Here is a 19,984-nt window from a genome sequence, read left to right on the forward strand (position 1 = left end):
TTGATTTACGAAGGGGAAATCATGCTTGATTAATCTTCTGGAATTCTTTGAGGATGTAACTAGGAAAATTGACAGGGGAGAGCCGGTGGATGTGGTGTACCTTGACTTTTAGAAAGCCTTTGACAAGGTTCCACATAGGAGATTAGTGGGCAAAATTAGAGCACATGGTATTGGAGGTAGGGTACTGACATGGATAGAAAATTGGTTGACAGACAGAAAGCAAAGAGTGGGGATAAATGGGTCCCTTTCAGAATGGCAGGCAGTAACTAGTGGGGTACCGCAAGGCTCGGTGCTGTGACCGCAGCTATTTACAATATACATTAATGACTTGGATGAAGGGATTAAAAGTACCATTAGCAAATTTGGAGATGATACAAAGCTGGGTGGTAGTGTGAACTGTGAGGAAGATGCTATGAGGTTGCAGGATGACTTGGACAGGTTGTGTGAGTGGGCGGATGCATGGCAGATGCAGTTTAATGTGGATAAGTGTGAGGTTATCCACTTTGGTGGTAAGAATAGGAAGGCAGAGTATTATCTGAATGGTGTCAAGTTAGGAACAGGGGACGTACAATGAGATCTGGGTGTCCTAGTGCATCAGTCACTGAAAGGAAGCATGCAGGTACAGCAGGCAGTGAAGAAAGCCAATGGAATGTTGGCCTTCATAACAAGAGGAGTTGAGTATAGGAGCAAAGAGGTCCTTCTGCAGTTGTACAGGGCCCAAGTGAGACCGCACCTGGAGTACTGTGTGCAGTTTTGGTCTCCAAATTTGAGGAAGGATATTCTTGCTATTGAGGGTGTGCAGCGTAGGTTTACTAGGTTAATTCCCAGAATGGCGGGACTATCATATGTTGAAAGACTGGAGCGACTAGACTTGTATACACTAGAATATAGAAGGATGAGAGGAGATCTTATCGAAACGTATAAGATTATTAAGGGGTTGGACACGTTAGAGGCAGGAAACATGTTCCCAATGTTGGGGGAGTCCAGAACAAGGGGCCACAGTTTAAGAATAAGGGGTAGGCCATTTAGAACTGAGATGAGGAAAAACCTTTTCAGTCAGAGAGTTGTGAATCTGTGGAATTCTCTGCCTCAGAAGGCAGTGGAGGCCAATTCTCTGAATGCATTCAAGAGAGAGCTAGATAGAGCTCTTAAGGATAGCGGAGTCAGGGGGTATGGGGAGAAGGCAGGAACGGGGTACTGATTGAGAATGATCAGCCATGATCCCATTGAATGGCGGTGCTGGCTCGAAGGGCCGAATGGCCTACTCCTGCACCTTTGTCTATTGTCTATTGTATCTTTCAATCAATCAATTGAGACAACAGAAACAGCTTTGTGGGAAGGAAGCATGCAAATGTGTGTGAATAAATTATCAGATGATCTGTCTACGTGATATCAATCAGTTCAGGGTTCAAAGTTAGCAACACCTCTGCTAAAAGGTCGTCCAATTTTAACACCTTTGCTGGTCTCAATGAGAGTGCATGGCAAAGTCAGGTTTGTGGATCATCATCAATTTCTCCTGCTTGCAATGTTTTCACTGCTTGCAATGTTTCGGCCAGCGATGGGGGTTTTTTTTTTGTGAGCTGTTGCTCAGATACCAAACACACTTAGCCACCCACTCCACTTTGCAAACGGTCAGCACAAAACAGCTGACTGGAACTCCGGGTGCTAATGCAGTTGGCCGCGGTTGTCTCTTCACTTTCTCTCCTCACTTTTCGTTGCTGGGTTTTAGTTGTTACTGTGACTGACGTGACGTCAGCAGCAGCCCAGAAGAAATCTCCTTCACAACAGTTCTGCACCCAGAGAGAGAGAGAGAGAGAGAGAGATCCAGGCTGCAAGGGAGCGCGTTTATTCTGCAGGAGACAGGGATGTGATCATTGTAGCAATCCGTTTATAATTGGGCAAAACAAGCATGGGGACAGGGGGGTTAATCAAATAACAGAGAGAACAAAAATATATAGGAAGGTTTATCCTCTTGGAAGGGAAGAAACTGCAGATCTCAGAACCACACAGGTAGGAGATAATGATTGTTATGCATATGTTTAATTATGTGCACACATGTCTAAATATGCAGATGTCAGTCCTCATGGGCACATGCATATAGTTGTATGCATGTATCTGTGACAATGTATATTTGCAACCACGTGTTAAAATAAACATATATCTGTTACACGTTTAATCCGACGCGAAGATCAATGAATGGATTGAGTTTTCACTTTTTGCGAAAGGTTGTTTTATATTTGCGGTGTGTGTTGAAATGGACCCATTGGTTGCACTGGTCGCTGAAGTGGACGGGAGGCTGAGCGGGCGAGCGGGCGGGCGGGCGGGCGGCGCTGCGGATTGAAGTGTTGCACCGGGATCACCGGTGTAGCAGGCGGGCACAACGCAGAGCGGGCAGCAGAAAGGAGGGTGCACGGCACCACAATGCGGGGTTGTCTTCAGCGTTTAACCCCGGTCGGTGCCGTGTGTGTATATGTGTGGATGTGTATGTGTGTATGTGTGTATGTATGTGTGTATGTATGTGTGTATGTGTCTGCAGCGGGCGCTGACTGTGAGTGGCAAGGCGCAACAAAACACCAGATAACCTGGAGGGGGTGGCGAGTGGGGAAACAAGTCGCCGACGACGCAGTTTGGCAAAAGTCATGTTTCATTGCGGCCAGATCTGTGATTTATTTTGTTTTTGAAAGTTCTGAATTGGACGTGTTCCGGCTTCCCAGGTATTGCAAATCGTGTTCTATCTGGGAAACAAAATCTGGGTTTAGAGACGAACTAAATGCAACCAATAAAGCTTTCCATGAGATGAGATGCAAACACTTAATTGGTGTTATTTGGAGGGTGATTCAGTATCTTGTTATTTTGAGGTTTAAGAAAAAGGACTGAACAAGAAGATTGGGGAGAGGTGGGGGGGGGTCCCAATATAGTTAATATATATTCATGGCATCGAGATGTCCGTGATATCATTCAGACCACGTACTGTGCATCAAATCAGATCTTTAATATATACGGTGTCCCTTTTGATCATACATTCATCACCCCGAAATGAAAGGCCAGTGATTGTTCAACGAAATGTGTTAACCTTGAATGTGGCATTACTTTAAATATGCATGTATGATGGAATGAATATACAGTCAGTCTATGTGTGTTTGTGTATATGCAATACTTGCATATGCGCAGGTGCTTCTGTGCATGCATGTAAACATGTGCATAAGCATGTGTATTTGCATATGTTCAAGCATGGGCACATGCATTTATGTGGACATTATTTTATCTGTATGCATGTACCATAGAGTCATACAGCACAGAAACATGCTTTTTGTGCACCATGCACATGCTAACAATCTATACTAATCCCTTCACTGGCACTTTGGCTGTGGTCTTCTATGCCTTGGTGATTTAAGTGTGTGTCTATGTGGTGTGTATTCTACTAAGTCGTATGCATGCAGATACACATAATCATATATACATGCATGTGGAAATATCAATGCACATATGCATAGATACAAGAATATGAGTATGTATAGTAGCATGTATTTATGTGTTGAAATGGGTAAGCACACCAAGTTGATTTAATATAGGATAGTTGTTTTTTAAGTGCATTTATACTTCGGTGTGAGCAAAGGGTTGTTTGCACGTATATGCCAAATATTAAATTTTCTACTGTATATATTTTAGTTAAAGAGCCTAACATAGTCTTTCCCTAAAAAAATTGTATCGTATTCATAAAATACATCACGATCAGCCTAACATAGCTTTGAGGTCCCAAATTATACTTTGCTCATAAAATACATAAGTATATGTTACTATAGATCAACTCAGCACCATGCATTGTGTAAGTTAGATTATTTAAATTGTTTAGAAAAATTATATCAAAATGCTTTCAGTTTTTCCTTCCCATATATCCCATGAGGAAATTGGCTGAGTTTAAAAAAAATTGAGGTTGTAGGATGTCAGTGATACTTCAAATTGTCGCTTTTCCCAAAGAGCTTTAGAGGTGCCTGCACCAAGCTTCTGTATCTCTCAGCACATTGCCCTGAATAATTGATTGTGGATAACACTTTGATGGAAAGCCAGCAAGGTTTGGCCATTCACGTCCCTGCCAGCTCCCAATGCATTCCCATCTGTTCCATTCCCCCCCCCCCCCCCCCCCTAAACTTAACCCGTTCTCTCATGTCCCTATCAACCCATTTTTGATAATTTTGCCATCCACTTGCATCCATTGGGGCAGTTCACAGTAGCCAATTGAGTGACCAGCATGTCTCTGGGTAGAAACTGAGTCACACAGAGGCAACTGTCACAGGGAGAATATGCAAACTCCACATGGAGAGCATCTGAGATCAGGATTGAATCCCGGTCACTGAAGTTGTGCAGTAACAGCACCACTGCTAAATCACTGTTCTGGCCAAGTTACGATACGATACAATAGAACTTTATTTATCCCAGGAGGGAAATTGATAACTATCCAGTCACAGTTTATCTTTGTTTCAGTTTGTGTCCTTGGGAACAGCTCACAGAACATACAGTGCTATGTCATTCAGCTGCATAGGGTGAACTGTCACCCATGTGTTTGTGTTGAAATTATGATGCATGCATTTGTTTTAATATAGGATGTGTGTGTGTATAAGTGTACTTGCACTTCTGTGTATACGATTGCTTGTTTGGATGTACATACCTTGTGTTAGACTTTCCAAGGCATATATTTTGGAAGTTGAACAGAAGTAGTGGTGTGCTGCAGAGATCGGTCGGTGTTGGGCCCGTTGTTGTTGGTCTTGCTTTTAAACGATTTGTCTTTCCCCAAGATGATAAATATAAATTTAAGAAGGAGACGAGTGACGATCTCATAAACACCGCAGCCTCCTTGCGGTCAGAGTCGGCTAGAGCTGAGACTCCAGGTGTGTGGTTAGGATCTGACAAGAGGCCACTTCTCATCACTCGCAAAGCAGAGTGTTAATGCATGTTTGATAGTTCAGGTTATGAGACATTCTGCCAAATTACTTTTACAATCTGCTTTGACCTAACAAATCGATCAACCTGTTGGTTTTCCTGCAAGGGTTTGAGGAAGTTTTGTGCAGATCATTGTCTGATTGATGTGGTCAAATGGGCTCTCCAGAATAAATGTTTCTACAAAGGACGGGTGACATAGCATGATCCAACTGAGTGGAGGGTTAGGGTTAGGGTTCCAGCAAAGTGGCCAGATATTTCCTTTGTAGTGGATGTTTAATGTTGGCACACCCAGGGTCTATCACAGCTTGATACAGCTACATCCTAAGAATAAGGGGGAGGCTATTAAGAACTGAGATGCGGAAAAACTTTTTCACCCACAGAGTTGTGAATTTGTGGAATTCTCTACCTCAGAAGGCAGTGGAGGCCGATTCACTGGACGTATGCAAAAGAGAGTTGGATAGAGCTCTTAGAGCTAGAGGAATCAAGGGATATGGGGAGAAGGCAGGTACAGGGTACTGATTGTGGATGATCAGTCATGATCACATTGAATGGCGGTGCTGGCTCGAAGGGTCGAATGTGGTCTTTAGGATGAGGACTGTGTTGGACACATTTTCCCTTCTTTCCTGGGAAATTTGTCAGTCATAGATTCGTAGAGCTTAGAAACTGACCCTTTGACCCAACTTGTCCATGCCAACCAATATGTCAATCTAAGCTGGTCTCATTTGCCCTTATTGGGCTCATATCCTTCAAAACCTTCCTTATTCATGTACCCGTCCAAATGTTTTTGCAAAAATGTTGTTATTAAGCCTGCCACAAGGACTTCTTCTGGCAGATCGTTCCATATATGCAACAACTCTGTGTGAAGAATGTCCTCCAAGTTCATTTTAAATTTTTTCTCCTCTGACCTTAAACCTTTAGTGTTTGATTTTCCTTCCCTGGGAAAAAAACATTGTTTGATTTTATGCCCTCACAATTTTATACACCTCTGTAAGATATCTTAAGTCTTGCATTCCAAGTAATAAAGTTGTGTCTGTCTAACCTCTCCTTGTAACTGAGGCGTTAGAGTCCTGACATCATTCTCATTAAACGTCTTTGCACTCTGTCGTGCTTGATGATGTCTTTGCTATAGCAGTTTAACCAAAACTCTACAGAGCTCTCCAAATCCAGCCATGCCAATTTTCCATTGTTCTACAACACTCCCCAGGGTCCTATTTTTCATTGTGCAAGTCGTACCCTCGTATGGCTTTCCTAAATCCCACACCTCACATTTATCTGAATTTGCCATTCCTCTGTCCACTTGCCCACTTATCACCATCCTGCTGTAAGTTTTGAAATCCTCCTATACGGTCGTCATCTTTAAACTTGCCAAAGATGCCTTGTACATTCTCATCCAAATCATTTAAAAGTAAGCCAAACAACAATGGATCCAGTACCGATCCCTGTGGCACACAGGCATCCAGTCCCAAACACTTCTAGTTAAAAGCCACCAGTCTAAAAACAAACTTCAACCGTCTGGCTACTATCAAGCCAAATATATAGAAGAAAGACACAAAAAGCTGGAGTAACTCAGCGGGACAGGCAGCATCTCTGGAGAGAAGGAATGGGTGACACTTCGGGTCAATAGACAATAGACAATAGACAATAGGTGCAGGAGTAGGCCATTCAGCCCTTCGAGCCAGCACCGCCATTCAATGCGATCACGGCTGATCACTCTCAATCAGTACCCCGTTCCTGCCTTCTCCCCATACCCCCTCACTCCGCTATCCTTAAGAGCTCTATCCAGCTCTCTCTTGAAAGCATCCAACGAACTGGCCTCCACTGCCTTCTGAGGCAGAGAATTCCACACCTTCACCACTCTCTGACTGAAAAAGTTCTTCCTCATCTCCGTTCTAAATGGCCTACCCCTTATTCTTAAACTGTGGCCCTTTGTTCTGGACTCCCCCAACATTGGGAACATGTTTCCTGCCTCTAATGTGTCCAATCCCCTAATTATCTTATATGTTTCAATAAGATCCCCCCTCATCCTTCTAAATTCCAGTGTATACAAGCCTAATTGCTCCAGCCTTTCAACATACGACAGTCCCGCCATTCCGGGAATTAACCTAGTGAACCTACGCTGCATGCCCTCAATAGCAAGAATATCCTTCCTCAAATTTGGAGACCAAAACTGCACACAGTACTCCAGGTGCGGTCTCACCAGGGCCCGGTACAACTGTAGAAGGACCTCTTTGCTCCTATACTCAACTCCTCTTGTTACGAAGGCCAACATTCCATTGGCTTTCTTCACTGCCTGCTGTACCTGCATGCTTCCTTTCAGTGACTGATGCACTAGGACACCCAGATCTCATTGAACATCCCCTCTTCCTAACTTGACACCATTCAGATAATAATCTGCCTTTCTATTCTTACTTCCAAAGTGAATAACCTCACAGTTATCTACATTAAACTGCATCTGCCATGTATCCGCCCACTCACACAACCTGCCCAAGTCACCCTGCAGCCTTATTGCATCTTCCTCACAATTCACACTACCCCCCAGTTTAGTATCATCTGCAAATTTGAGAACCTTCTTAAGCCAAATATATATCCAATTAGCTAACTTTCCGTGGATCCCATGCGAGCTAACCTTCCAAACTAGACAAGCATGTGGGACCTTGTCAAAGGCTTTGCTGAAGTTCCTATCTTTCTCCATTACTATCTTAAAACTAATAGAATTATGGTCACTCGTCCCAAAGTACATAGTGTCCCTGCAGACATGATCCTTTTTTGATCTCCAGCTGAAATGGGAGGTTATTCCTTCCCCAGTTATAGTCCACAAGCTTGCAGGCATAGACTCGATGTGGTTTAACCAAAGCACAGTACAATGGTTACACATTGCATCAAATTTCCACTGCCTGTTTAACACGCAACAAAAGCTTTTCACTGTACCTAGGTATATGTGATAATAAACTCAACTCAACTCAAGTCAGTTTATCTGGGCCTTTGAAATAAAATAAGATTTGACCCTCCCTCCATGCCCCATCTTATTCTTTTGTCATCCCGCATTGCTTTGCTGCAGTAATTAATGTGTCCCCAAACATCCCTGTGTCTCTTTTGAATTGTATATTGATTGGCAAATGCAATCTCATGTATTGAAAGCAGGAACATTATTATTTTTCTTTTTCTGCCCCTCCAGGATATTAAGGCAGGATAGTCAAACTGCATCTAGACTGAGCTCATGAACTACCAGGTCATCAAGTTCAAGTAGTGGTATTACAAGTCTTAATTAGTGCATTGATATCGATCAATTGAGGAAAAATTGGAGTTAAGCCAATAGATTTACTGTGCTGTTCAATACGCTTCTCTTATGGTACATTATTCAGCACCTTAAATTACTACTAACTCGAGCACTATTGTTAAGTAAGTCTTCAACAGTGAATGGTTCACCTAAACGTTTATTCTGTCTGCTGCTATTAATTCAAATAACCTGATAACTGTATTTTGGGAATTTTCCAGAATACTGTTTAATTTAAATTAGTGGATAATTTCACTTTTTAATGAACAATATTACCTCAAATTACTCTACCAACTTAATTTGGAAGGTTAAGTTGTATAATTAATTGTACTGCAGGTTGCATGATAAGGTATAAGCGGATGAAAGGACCCAGCACAAAATAGTGGCACAATGGTACAGTGGAAAAGCTGCAGTGTCACAGCACCAGAGACCCGGGTGAAATGAAATGAACATTTCTTTGAAAAAAATAATAAGATTAGTTAAGCAATGACATTTTGCTCAACCATCATGTTCATAAATAGAAAATACATAAATAGGGGGAGTCCAGAACCAGGGGCCACAGTTTAAGAATAAGGGGTAGGCCATTTAGAACGCAGATGAGGAAAATCTTTTTTAGTCAGAGAGTTGTAAATCTGTGGAATTCTCTGCCTCAGAAGGCAATGGAGGCCAATTCTCTGAATGCATTCAAGAGAGAGTTAGATAGAGCTCTTAAGGATAGCGGAGACGGGGTATGGGGAGAAGGCAGGAACGGGGTACTGATTGAGAATGATCAGCCATGATCACATTGAATGGTGGTGCTGGCTCGAAGGGCCGAATGGCCTACTCCTGCACCTATTGTCTATTTATAATAGGGTATTATTTATAATAGGGTACTATTAATGGGTAAATAGGGTACCTGCAACTTGATATTTTTAAAACAACATTCTGATTTTTATCACACTATTTCAGGGAACGAAAAACTAGAATATATTTAGTGCCTTTTCATGATCCCAGTGCAATATGCAAGTGTTTTTGAAATGTATATTGTCACATTATAATGTAGAAAATACATTAAATAATTTACATACAGGAAACATTCACTACAGCAATAACATAAATGACCAGACAATGAATTGTATTGTTATTTTACATTGACTAAAAACTAAAAGCCGACAAGGAGAACTCCCATTTTTTCAACAATTGTAGTGGAATTTTTTACAGTATGTCAAATAATGTGACATTTTCTCAGTCCTGGTCCAGAATATGAGCCAAGATTAAAACCAAGTCAGTGAAACAAAGAAACTGATTGTTGATCGTAGATCCACAAACCTGTCTTCTTTATTGGGATGGTGGTGAAGCACGTCAAAAACCTTAAATTCCAGGGTGTGCATATCTCTGAAGATCTGTCCTGGACAAAGTGCATTGATGCAATCATTAAAAAAAGCCCATCAACTCCTCTACTTTCTTAGAAGATTGAGGAGATTCGGCATTGCAACGCGTATGCGCATTTGGCATGCATACTTTATTTTGCTCAAAAATTACATTACGCGCCATATTATGAATTTTGATGTAAAATTTTGAATTAAGGACATCAAAATTAATGAATTTGTAAAATCAAATGTTGGGAGGTCTGGGTTTGTTTTTAAAATATTTTTTTATATATATTGATCATTTTGTTGTTGATTATTGCATTTACAGAGCACTATGTGTACATATCTATTGTGCTGCCTCAAGTAAGAATTTCATTGTTCCAATTCGGGAGAAACATCGAAACATAGAAAAATAGGTGCAGGAGCAGGCCATTCGGCCCTTCAAGCCAGTACTGCCATTTAATATGATCATGGCTGAACATCTAAAACCAGTACCCCGTTCCTGCTTTTACCCCATATTCCTTGATTCTAAATCTAAATCCCTCTTGAAAACATCAATGAATTGGCCTCCACTGCCTTCTGTGGCAGAGAATTCCACAGATTCACAACTCTCTGGGTGAAAAAGTTCTTCCTCATCTCAGTCCTAAATGGCCGACCCCTTATTCTTAAACTTTGACCCCTGGTTCTGGACTGCCCCAACATCGGAAACATTTTTCCTGCATCTAGCCTGTCCAAATCGTTTAAGAATTTGATATGTTTCTATAAGATCTCCTCTCATCCTTCTAAATTCCAGTGAATCCAAGCCCAGTCGACCAATTCTTTCATCATATATCAGTCCCGCCATCCTGGGAATTAACCTGGTGAACCTACGCTGCACTCCCTCAATAGCCATAATGTCCTTCTCAAAGTAGGAGATCATAATTGCACACCATACTCCAGGTGTGGTCTCACCAGGGCCCTGTACAACTGCAGTAGAACCTCCTTGCTTTTAAACTCAAATCCTCTCACAACAAGGGCAATAAATGATAATAAAACACTTGATTTTGTGCTTGCTTTTCTGGAAGTGGGATTTGAGAGCCCAAAACTGACTCCGATGTGAGTGCAGTCACTGAACGCCGATTAATAGGATGGATAATAGGGTTTAATGAAACGATGCTCGACCAAGTGTCCTATTTACAAATTTACCAGAAATATGGACCACCGGAATAAGTGACACAAAACTGCAGAAAAAATACATTGTAAAAACAAAGGCGAGAACATCCAATTTGGTGCAAGTAACAAAAAAGCAGAAACATAGAAACATAGAAAATAGGTGCAGGAGTAGGCCATTTGGCCCTTCGAGCCTGCACCGCCATTCAATATGATCATGGCTGAATGGTTCCCTCATACAATGATTGTAAAATGGTGAGAAATTAGTGGATATTTGTACTCAAAGGGACTTCATGGTTTAAATTGCTGAAGACCAACATATAGGTGCTTCAAGCTATTAGGACAGTAAATGATATGTTAATCTTTATTATAATATAGTTTTATTACAGGTTAAAGGAACTGTTTAGGACTTTGTTGAGATCACACCGGAAGTATTGTGTACAGTTTTGCTCTCCTTGCCTAAGAGAGGATATACTTGACATACAATTTATTCACAAAATGCTGGAGTAACTCAGCAGGTCAGGCAGCATCTCGGGAGAGAAGGAATGGGTGACGTTTCGGGTCGAGACCCTTCTTCAGACTGAAGGGTCTCGACCCGAAACGTCACCCATTCCTTCTCTCCCGAGATGCTGCCTGACCTGCTGAGTTACTCCAGCATTTTGTGAATAAATCGATTTGTACCAGCATCTGCAGTTATTTTCTTATATACTTGACATACAGTTTGGTTTGGCAAGAGCTATGCCCATTCCATCGCTCAAAGCAGCCCCCCCCCCCGCCACCCCCCCCCCTCATCAAGTCCAAACACACTTTATGCTGCCTTGGGAAAGCAGCAAGTCACAACAGGTTTTTCTGTGCTATTATTGAACTACCGAATGGTTCTCTCATATGCTACAGTTATAGTCTTCATCCCCCAACCTACCCATTTGTGGCACTTGCTCTATTTTATCTGCATTTTTTCTCTAATTGTAATGTAATACTATCTATTGTGCATTCTGTTATTTTTCTCTTTCTACTTAATTGTACTCAAGTATAATATGATTTGATTGGATAGCATGCAAAGAACGTTTTTCATTGTGAGGCTTAGCTAGAGTTGATGTGGAGAGGGGGTTTCCACTCGTGGGAGAGTCTCGGACTAGAGGTCATAGCCTCAGAATTAAAGGACGTTGTTTTAGGAAGGAGATGAGGAGGAATTTCTTTAGTCAGAGGATTGTGAATCTGCAGAATTCTTTGCCACAGAAGGCTGTGGAGGCCGAGTCAGTGGATATATTTAAGACCGCGATAGATAGATAGATAGATTCTTGATTAGTACAGGTGTCAGACGTTATGGGGAGAAGGCAGGAGAATGGGGTTAGGAGAGATAGAGCAGCCATGATAGAATGGTGGCGTAGACTTGATGGGCCGAATGGCCTAATTCTGCTCCTATCACTTATGATCATATGATCTTATGATTGTACATGTGATAATAATAAACGAATATCAAGAACTAAGACTTGCTATTGAAGGAATGCAGCAAAGATTGCCATTGTTCAAAGCTGTTGAAAAGTAGGGCAAAAGATCTTGTTGAAAGATATACAGTTTGTAAAGATAGAATCATAGTCGTACAGCACTCAAAATGACCTTTGGCCCAACTCGTTCATACCGACCAAGAAACCTTTCAACACTTGTTCCATTGTCCTTGTTTGACCCATTTGGTTCTAAACCTTCCTAGCCGTGTGTCTATGCAGCTTTTTAGGGTCTAGAGACAGACAGGATGCCTTCTCTCATTGTAGAGACTGGGACTAGATTTGGAATAAGTGGTAAATAATTTAGGACTGATATGAGGAGACATTTCTTCACTCAGAGCTGTGAATTTTCAGAATCCTTTATTCTTGATAGCTCAGATTTTGTGTTAATTCAAAATGGATATGCATAGTTTTCTGGACATTGGGGGAATAAATGGATATGCGAATAGCACTGGAGACTGGCTTTGAGGCAGCAGATCAACCCATGATTTTCAATGAAGCATCAGGCTCAAAGGACCTATGACCAGATGACCTATGCCTGATCCCATATCTTACATTTGCTCTTATGATATGTGTGAGGGAAGTAGCTGCTATCGTCAAAGTTTTGCAGTAAAAGATAAACATCCAGGTCACAAATTTGTTCCCATTGTTCTGGAGGTCAGTTTTAATGACAATAGTAATGATGTTTCATTTGACCGTGGGATTTCCTGGTGAGGTGGGATGTAAAACCTCTATTTATTCTTCCTTTTGCATGATCCCATTATGGAAAAGAAAACTGGGCCAGATCAGAATCAAGTTCAATAGACAATAGGTGCAGGAATAGGCCATTTGGCCCTTCGAGTCAGCACCACCATTCAATGTGATCATGGCTGATCACTCTCAATCAGTACCCCGTTCCTGCCTTCTCCCCATACCCCCTGACCCAGCTAACTTTAAGAGCTCTATCTAGCTCTCTCTTGAAAGCATCCAGAGAATTGGCTCCCACTGCCTTCTGAGGCAGAGAATTCCACAGATTTACAACTCTCTGACTGAAAAAGTTTTTCCTCATCTCCATTCTAAATGGCCGACCCCTTATTCTTAAACTGTGGCCCCTGTTTCTGCACTCCCCCAACATTGGGAACATGTTTCCTGCCTCTAACGTGTCCAAGCCATTAATAATCTTATATGTTTCAGTAAGATCCCCTCTCATCCTTCTAAATTCCAGTGTAAGTTCAGTTGTGACCAAAAAAATAATTGGGCTCACAATAAAGAATGCTTAATTATGTGACTCGTAGGGAAACTGCTGTTGGCTATGAAGCTTTACTGGAGTAGGACTTGCTGCTTATTAGAGAGGGTGGTAGAAAGTAAGTGAAAATTGGAGAAGGAGGTTGTGGAGTGGTGAGATGGTGGCACGAAAGTCAGGAGTCTAGTGCACGAGACTGAATGAGCTATACATGTAAACTACTCGAATCAAATCATAATTCAACTAGAAACATTTTTGTTTGACATGCCAAGTTGGATGCTCATGTGAGATGTGGTGAAACTCAAAAGGAATGTGACTGGCAGCCGACCAAGATAGCGCGCATGCATGCATAACAATACATCAAGTTGTTATGTGAGACCTTTTTGTCTTTGCAAAAGCACATTTTATCTTCAATCTAATTTGAAATACTTAGGATAAAATTGAATATCAGTGTAAACCTTTGATAGGCTTGGTAAGTCCTTGTGAGGCCAGATTGTATAACTTTCATGAAGAAGTTTAAGAAAAGTGGCATCTTTCTGTCTCCTGTGGTGAATGTATGGCACGTGTGACATTGAGGAGATTTCACCTGGTACTCTGAATCTGATGTAAATAGTGTACTGGCATCTCTAGGCTGGTAGCAATGTTATATCACAAATGCTATGTTATTGATACTGGCACTGCACAAATCAACTAATCTATTGGCAACAACATAATGACAGATCTGTGTTTTGAGGTGCAACCATTTGTAGGATTGCGATACCTATCAATTTTACTTCAACCTCTGGAGATATGACTCTCAAGGAATTCTTCTGTTTTTCACAATATGAAGAAATGCAGGAGTGTTTTGCTCCAGCTCCAATGACTGATTTTATAATAATAATAATAATAATAATAATAATATTCATTTATTGTCATTGCAACGAGTACAACGAAATTAAGAAATAGCCAATCCTGACGGTGCGTACAAACATATATGCAATAAATGCAAAAACAAATAAATACAATTATATTAAGTACAAAGATTTTTTAACAGTGTTGCGTAGTGCAGAAGGTAGTGTTCAGTTCTCGTATGGCCCTGGGGTAAAAACTGTTCTTAAGTCTGTTTGTTCGGGATTTGATCGACCTGAAACGTCGACCAGAGGGCAGATGAACAAACAGACGGTGGCCGGGGTGGGATGGATCTTTTATTATTTTGCCTGCTCTACTGAGGCAGCGTAGGCTGAACAGGTGCTCCAGGGAGGGCAGTGAGCAGCCGATGATCTTCTGGGCCATTGTGATGACCCTCTGAAGGGCCTTCCTGTCCTTTTCTGAGCAGCTGGCATACCATGTGGTTATACAGTATGCCAGCACACTCTCGATGGAGCAGCGATAGAAGGACATCATGAGCTTCTCCTGCAGGTTGGTTTTCCTGAGGATCCTCAGGAAGTGGAGTCTCTGCTGTGCCTTCTTTACTGTGGTGATGGTGTTGGTAGACCAGGTAAGATCCTCTGCGATGTGCGTACCCAGGAACCTGAAAGCGGGTACCCTTTCCACACAGACCCCATTGATGTAGAGTGGGTCGTATTCTACACTGGTTTTCCTGAAGTCAATTATAAGTTCCTTTGTTTTGGAGGAGTTCAGGACAAGATTGTTCTCTGAACACCATGCTGCCAGCCTTTGGATTTCATCCCTATAGGCTGTCTCATCTCCTTCTGAGATGAGTCCAACCACAGTCGTGTCATCCGCGAACTTGATGATGGTGTTGGTGGGATGGGTGGGGGCGCAGTCGTGAGTGTAGAGGGAGTAAAGGATGGGGCTCAACACACAGCCCTGTGGTGAGCCGGTGCTCAGTGTAATGGTGGAGGAGAGTGAACAACACATTATGCTCATGTCCACCTGCTTGCTAACTAACATTTGCTTCAAGACTTTCCGTTATTTATTTGGCATGATATCGCAACAATCAAACTGTCAGCTTCTGCACCAGTTGGCTGTTGTTCAAGCCTTATCCAACATCTGAACACATAAGTTAGGTCAATACATCAGTGAAGCAGTCAGGGAATCTTGTGTTTGCTGTCTTTCAGAAGAGATGTTAAACTGAGGCCTGTATGTCTGTTCCAAAGGAAGTGACAAATGCCCCAGCACCGCTCAGAGATGGGCAGAATATTCTCCTCATAGAGTGATACAGCATGGAAACAGACCCTTTGGCCCAACTTGCCCATGCCGACCAAAATGTCCCATCTACACTCGTCCCACCTGCCTGTGTTTACCCCATATCCCTCTAAACCTATCCTATCCATGTACCTGTCTATGCTTCTTAAACATTGTGATAGTACCTGCCTCAACTACCTCCTCCGGCAGCTCATTCCCATTCACTGTGTAGGTGCTGCCCAGGTTAGTGTTCCCAAATGCAAAACCTCACATTTTTCTGTATTGAATTCCATCAACTTTTCCTCAGCCCACCTGCCCAACTGATCAAGATCAAGTTTTGATATCCATCCACATTACCACCCACTTTTGTGTCATCTGCAAACTTGGTACTCGTGCCATGTACGTTCTCATCCAAAACAATCATGTTTTGTCTTTGTTTTTTGCAACTGTTTCAGGAATTTTGGGCAGCTGAATTTGTGTACCTCTCTTAAAGGGGCACGGAGATCACGATGTTGACTAAGCATTACCAAACAATTGTTTAGAGGATTATGTCAATTTGATGCTGTCCGCTCATTTGAATGATTTATTTCCCAGTCGGGGACAACCCCGGTGATAATTGGGTGGAAGCATCAGAGATGGGGCTCCTAAGGGACCGTATTAGGAACCTGGAGCGGCAGATTGATGACCTCCGTCTGATCAGGGAGAGTGAGGAGGTTATAGATAGGAGTTACAGGGAGGTGGTCACTCCTAGACCACGGGAGGTAGACAAGTGGGTCACTGTTAGGGGGGGCAAGGAACAGAGGCAGGGACTAGGGAGTACCCCGGTGGCTGTACCCCTTGGAAATAAGTACTCCTGTTTAAGTACTGTTGGGGGGGACAGCCTACCTGGGGGCAACGACGGTGCCCGGGCCTCTGGCAAGGAGTCCGGCCCTGTTGCTCAGAAGGGTAGGGAAAGGAAGAGGAGAGCAGTAGTAATAGGGGACTCTATAGTGAGGGGGTCAGATAGGCGTTTCTGTGGGGGAGACCCGGATGGTGGTTTGCCTCCCTGGTGCCGGTGTCCGGGATGTGTCTGAGCGTGTCCAGGATATCCTGAAAGGGGAGGGAGAGGAGCCAGAGGTCGTGGTACATATAGGTACCAACAATATAGGTAGGATAAGGGAAGAGGTCCTGAAAGGAGAATTCAGGGGGCTAGGAAGAGAGTTAAAAAAAAGGACTTCCAAAGTAATAATCTCAGGCTTACTGCCTGTGCCACGCGATAGTGAGAATAGGAATGGAGTGAGGTGGAGGATAAATACGTGGCTGAGGAACTGGTGCAGGGAGCAGGGTTTCAAGTTTCTGGATCATTGGGACCTCTTCTGGGGGAAGTATGACCTGTACAAAAAGGACGGGTTGCATCTGAACCCGAGGGGAACCAATATCCTGGCGGGGAGATTTGCTAAAATAACTGCGGAGACTTTAAACTAGTACGGTTGGGGGGAGGGACTCAAACACAGATAGCTAATAGGCAGTGTGTGAGGCAGGAGGCAGAAAAGGGAAACACTCAGACCCAATATGTAGGAGAGAAAGAAGGGAAAAGAAATAAACTGAGAATAAGAAATGATGGGTCCCTTAAATGTGTATATTTTAATGCTAGGAGCATTGTAAGAAAGGTGGATGAGCTTAGAGCCTGGATTGACATCTGGAAGTATGATGTTGTGGCGATCAGTGAAACATGGTTGCAGGAGGGTTGCGATTGGCAATTAAATATTCCAGGATTTCATTGTTTCAGATGTGATAGAATCGGAGGGGCAAGAGGTGGGGGTGTTGCATTGCTTGTCAGGGAAGATATCACAGCAGTGCTTTGGCAGGACAGACTAGAAGGCTCGATTAAGGAGGCTGTTTGGGTGGAACTCAGAAATGAGAAAGGTTTAGCAACACTTATAGGGGTGTATTATAGACCGCCAAATAGGGAACGAGAATTGGAAGAGCAAATATGTAAGGAGATAGCAGATATTAGTAGTAAGCACAGTGGTGATTGTGGGTGATTTCAATTTTCCGTATATAGACTGGGAATCACATTCTGTTAAAGGGCTGGATGGTTTGGAGTTTGTAAAATGTGTGCAGGATAGTTTTTTGCAGCAATACGTAGAGGTGCCTACCAGAGAAGGGGCAGTGTTGGACCTCCTGTTAGGAAATGAGATGGGTCAGGTGACGGAGGTATGTGTTGAGGAGCACTTTGGGTCTAGTGATCATAATGCCATTAGTTTCAATATCATTATGGAGAAGGTCAAAAGGGTTGAGATTTTGGATTGGAGAAAGGCTAATTTTGAGGAGATGAGAAAGGATTTAAAAGGAGTGAAATGGAAATTGTTGTTTTATGAAAAGGATATAATAGAGAAATGGAGGATATTTAAAGGTGAAATTTTGAGAGTACAGAGTCTTTATGTCCCTGTTCGGTGGAAAGGAAAGAATAATAATTTGAAAGAGCCGTGGTTTTCCAGGGAAATTGGACACTTGGTTCGGAAAAAGAGGGAGATATACAATAAATATAAGCGGCAGGGAGTAAATGAGGTTCTTGAGGAATATAAAGAATGTAAAAGGAATCTTAAAAAGGAAATTAGAAAAGCGAAAAAAAGATATGAGGCTGCTTTGGCAAGTAATGTAAAAGTAAACCCCAAGGGGTTCTACAGATATGTCAATAGCAAAAGGATAGTGAGGGATAAAATTGGTCATTAGAGAGTCAGAGTGGACAGCTATGTGCTGAGCCGGAAGAAATGGGGGAGATATTAAACAATTTATTTTCTTCGGTATTTACCGAGGAGAAGGATATTGAATTATGTGAGGTAAGCGAAACAAGTAGAGTAGTGATGGAAATTAGGAGGATTAAAGAAGAGGAGGTACGGACACTTTTGAAGAATATAAAAGTGGATAAGTCTCCAGGTCCTGATAGGATATTCCCTAGGACATTGAGGGAAGTTAGTGCAGAAATAGCAGGGGCTATGACGGAAATATTTAAAACGTCATTAGAAACAGGGATGGTGCCGGAAGATTGGCGCATTGCGCATGTTGTGCCTTTGTTTAAAAAAGGTTCTAAAAGTAAACCTAGCAATTATAGACCTATTAGTTTGACGTCTGTGGTGGGAAAATTAATGGAAAAGATACTTAGGGACAATATATATAATTATTTGGATAATCAAGGCCTGATTAGAAACAGTCAACATGGATTTGTGCCTGGAAGGTCATGTTTGACTAATCTTCTTGAATTTTTTGAAGAGGTTACCAGGGAAATTGATAAGGGCAAGGCTGTGGATGTTGTCTATATGGACTTCAGTAAGGCATTTGACAAGGTTCCACATGGAAGGTTGATTAAGAAGGTTAAATCGTTGGGTATTAATAGTGAGGTTGCAAGATGGATTCAACAATGGCTGAATGGGAGATACCAGAGGGTAACGGTTGACAATTGTATGTCAGGTTGGAGGCCAGTGTCTAGTGGAGTGCCCCAAGGATCTGTGTTGGGTCCACTGTTGTTTGTCATTTACATTAATGATCTGGATGATGGTGTGGCAAATTGGATTAGTAAATATGCAGATGATACTAAGATAGGTGGAGTAGTTGATAGTGAGGTAGATTTTCAAAGTCTACAGAGAGACTTGGGCCTTTTGGAAGGGTGGGCTGAAAGATGGCAGATGGAGTTTAATGCTGATAAGTGTGAGGTGCTGCATTTTGGTAGGACAAATCAAAATAGGACGTACAGGGTAAATGGTAGGGAATTGAGGAATGCAGTGGAACAGAGGGATCTGGGAATAACTGTGCATTGTTCCCTGAAGGTGGAATCTCATGTGGATAGGGTGGTGAAGAAGGCGTTTGGTATGCTTGCCTTTATAAATCAGAGCATCGAGTATAGAAGTTGGGATGTAATGTTGAAATTGTACAGGGCATTGGTGAGGCCGAATCTGGAGTATGGTATGCAGTTCTGGTCGCCAAATTATAGGAAGGATGTCGACAAAATGGAGAGGGTACAGAGGAGATTTACTAGAATGTTGCCTGGGTTTCAGCACTTAGGCTACAGAGAGAGGTTGAATAGGTTGGGTCTTTATTCTTTGGAGCGTAGAAGGTTGAGGGGGGACTTGATAGAGGTTTTTAAAATTTTGAGAGGGACGGACAGAGTTGACGTGGGTAGGCTTTTCCCTTTGAGAGTGGGGAAGATTCCAACAAGGGGACATAGCTTCAGAATTGAGGGACAAAGGTTTAGGGGTAACATGAGGGGGAACTTCTTTACTCAGAGGGTTGTGGCTGTATGGAATGGGCTTCCGGTGGAAGTGGTGGAGGCTGGCTCGATTTTATTATTTAAGAGTAAATTGGATAGGTATATGGATAGGAGGGGATTGGAGGGTTATGGTCTGAGTGCGGGTAGATGAGACTAGGTCAGGGAGAATGGTCGGCG

The 19,984-nt window shown here is 42.4% G+C and overlaps 1 protein-coding gene across 3 annotated transcripts in view; it reads left to right on the forward strand.

The window, feature by feature from the left end:
• The first annotated feature begins 1,803 nt into the window (after window positions 1-1,803).
• fam135b (family with sequence similarity 135 member B) overlaps window positions 1,804-19,984 on the forward strand; it is a 306,137-nt gene continuing 287,956 nt past the window's right edge. For 2 of the 3 annotated variants that reach the window (XM_078397568.1, XM_078397570.1), the window contains exon 1: window positions 1,804-2,010. The gene's annotated coding sequence lies outside the window, so the exon portion shown is untranslated. Of the gene's footprint in view, window positions 2,011-2,595; window positions 2,715-19,984 lie in introns of those variants that run through there. The other variant, XM_078397569.1, reaches the window with a different exon arrangement.

The sequence above is a fragment of the Rhinoraja longicauda genome, chromosome 4 (genome assembly GCF_053455715.1).
Source record: "Rhinoraja longicauda isolate Sanriku21f chromosome 4, sRhiLon1.1, whole genome shotgun sequence".
In the NCBI taxonomy this organism is placed as follows: Eukaryota; Metazoa; Chordata; class Chondrichthyes; order Rajiformes; family Arhynchobatidae; genus Rhinoraja; species Rhinoraja longicauda.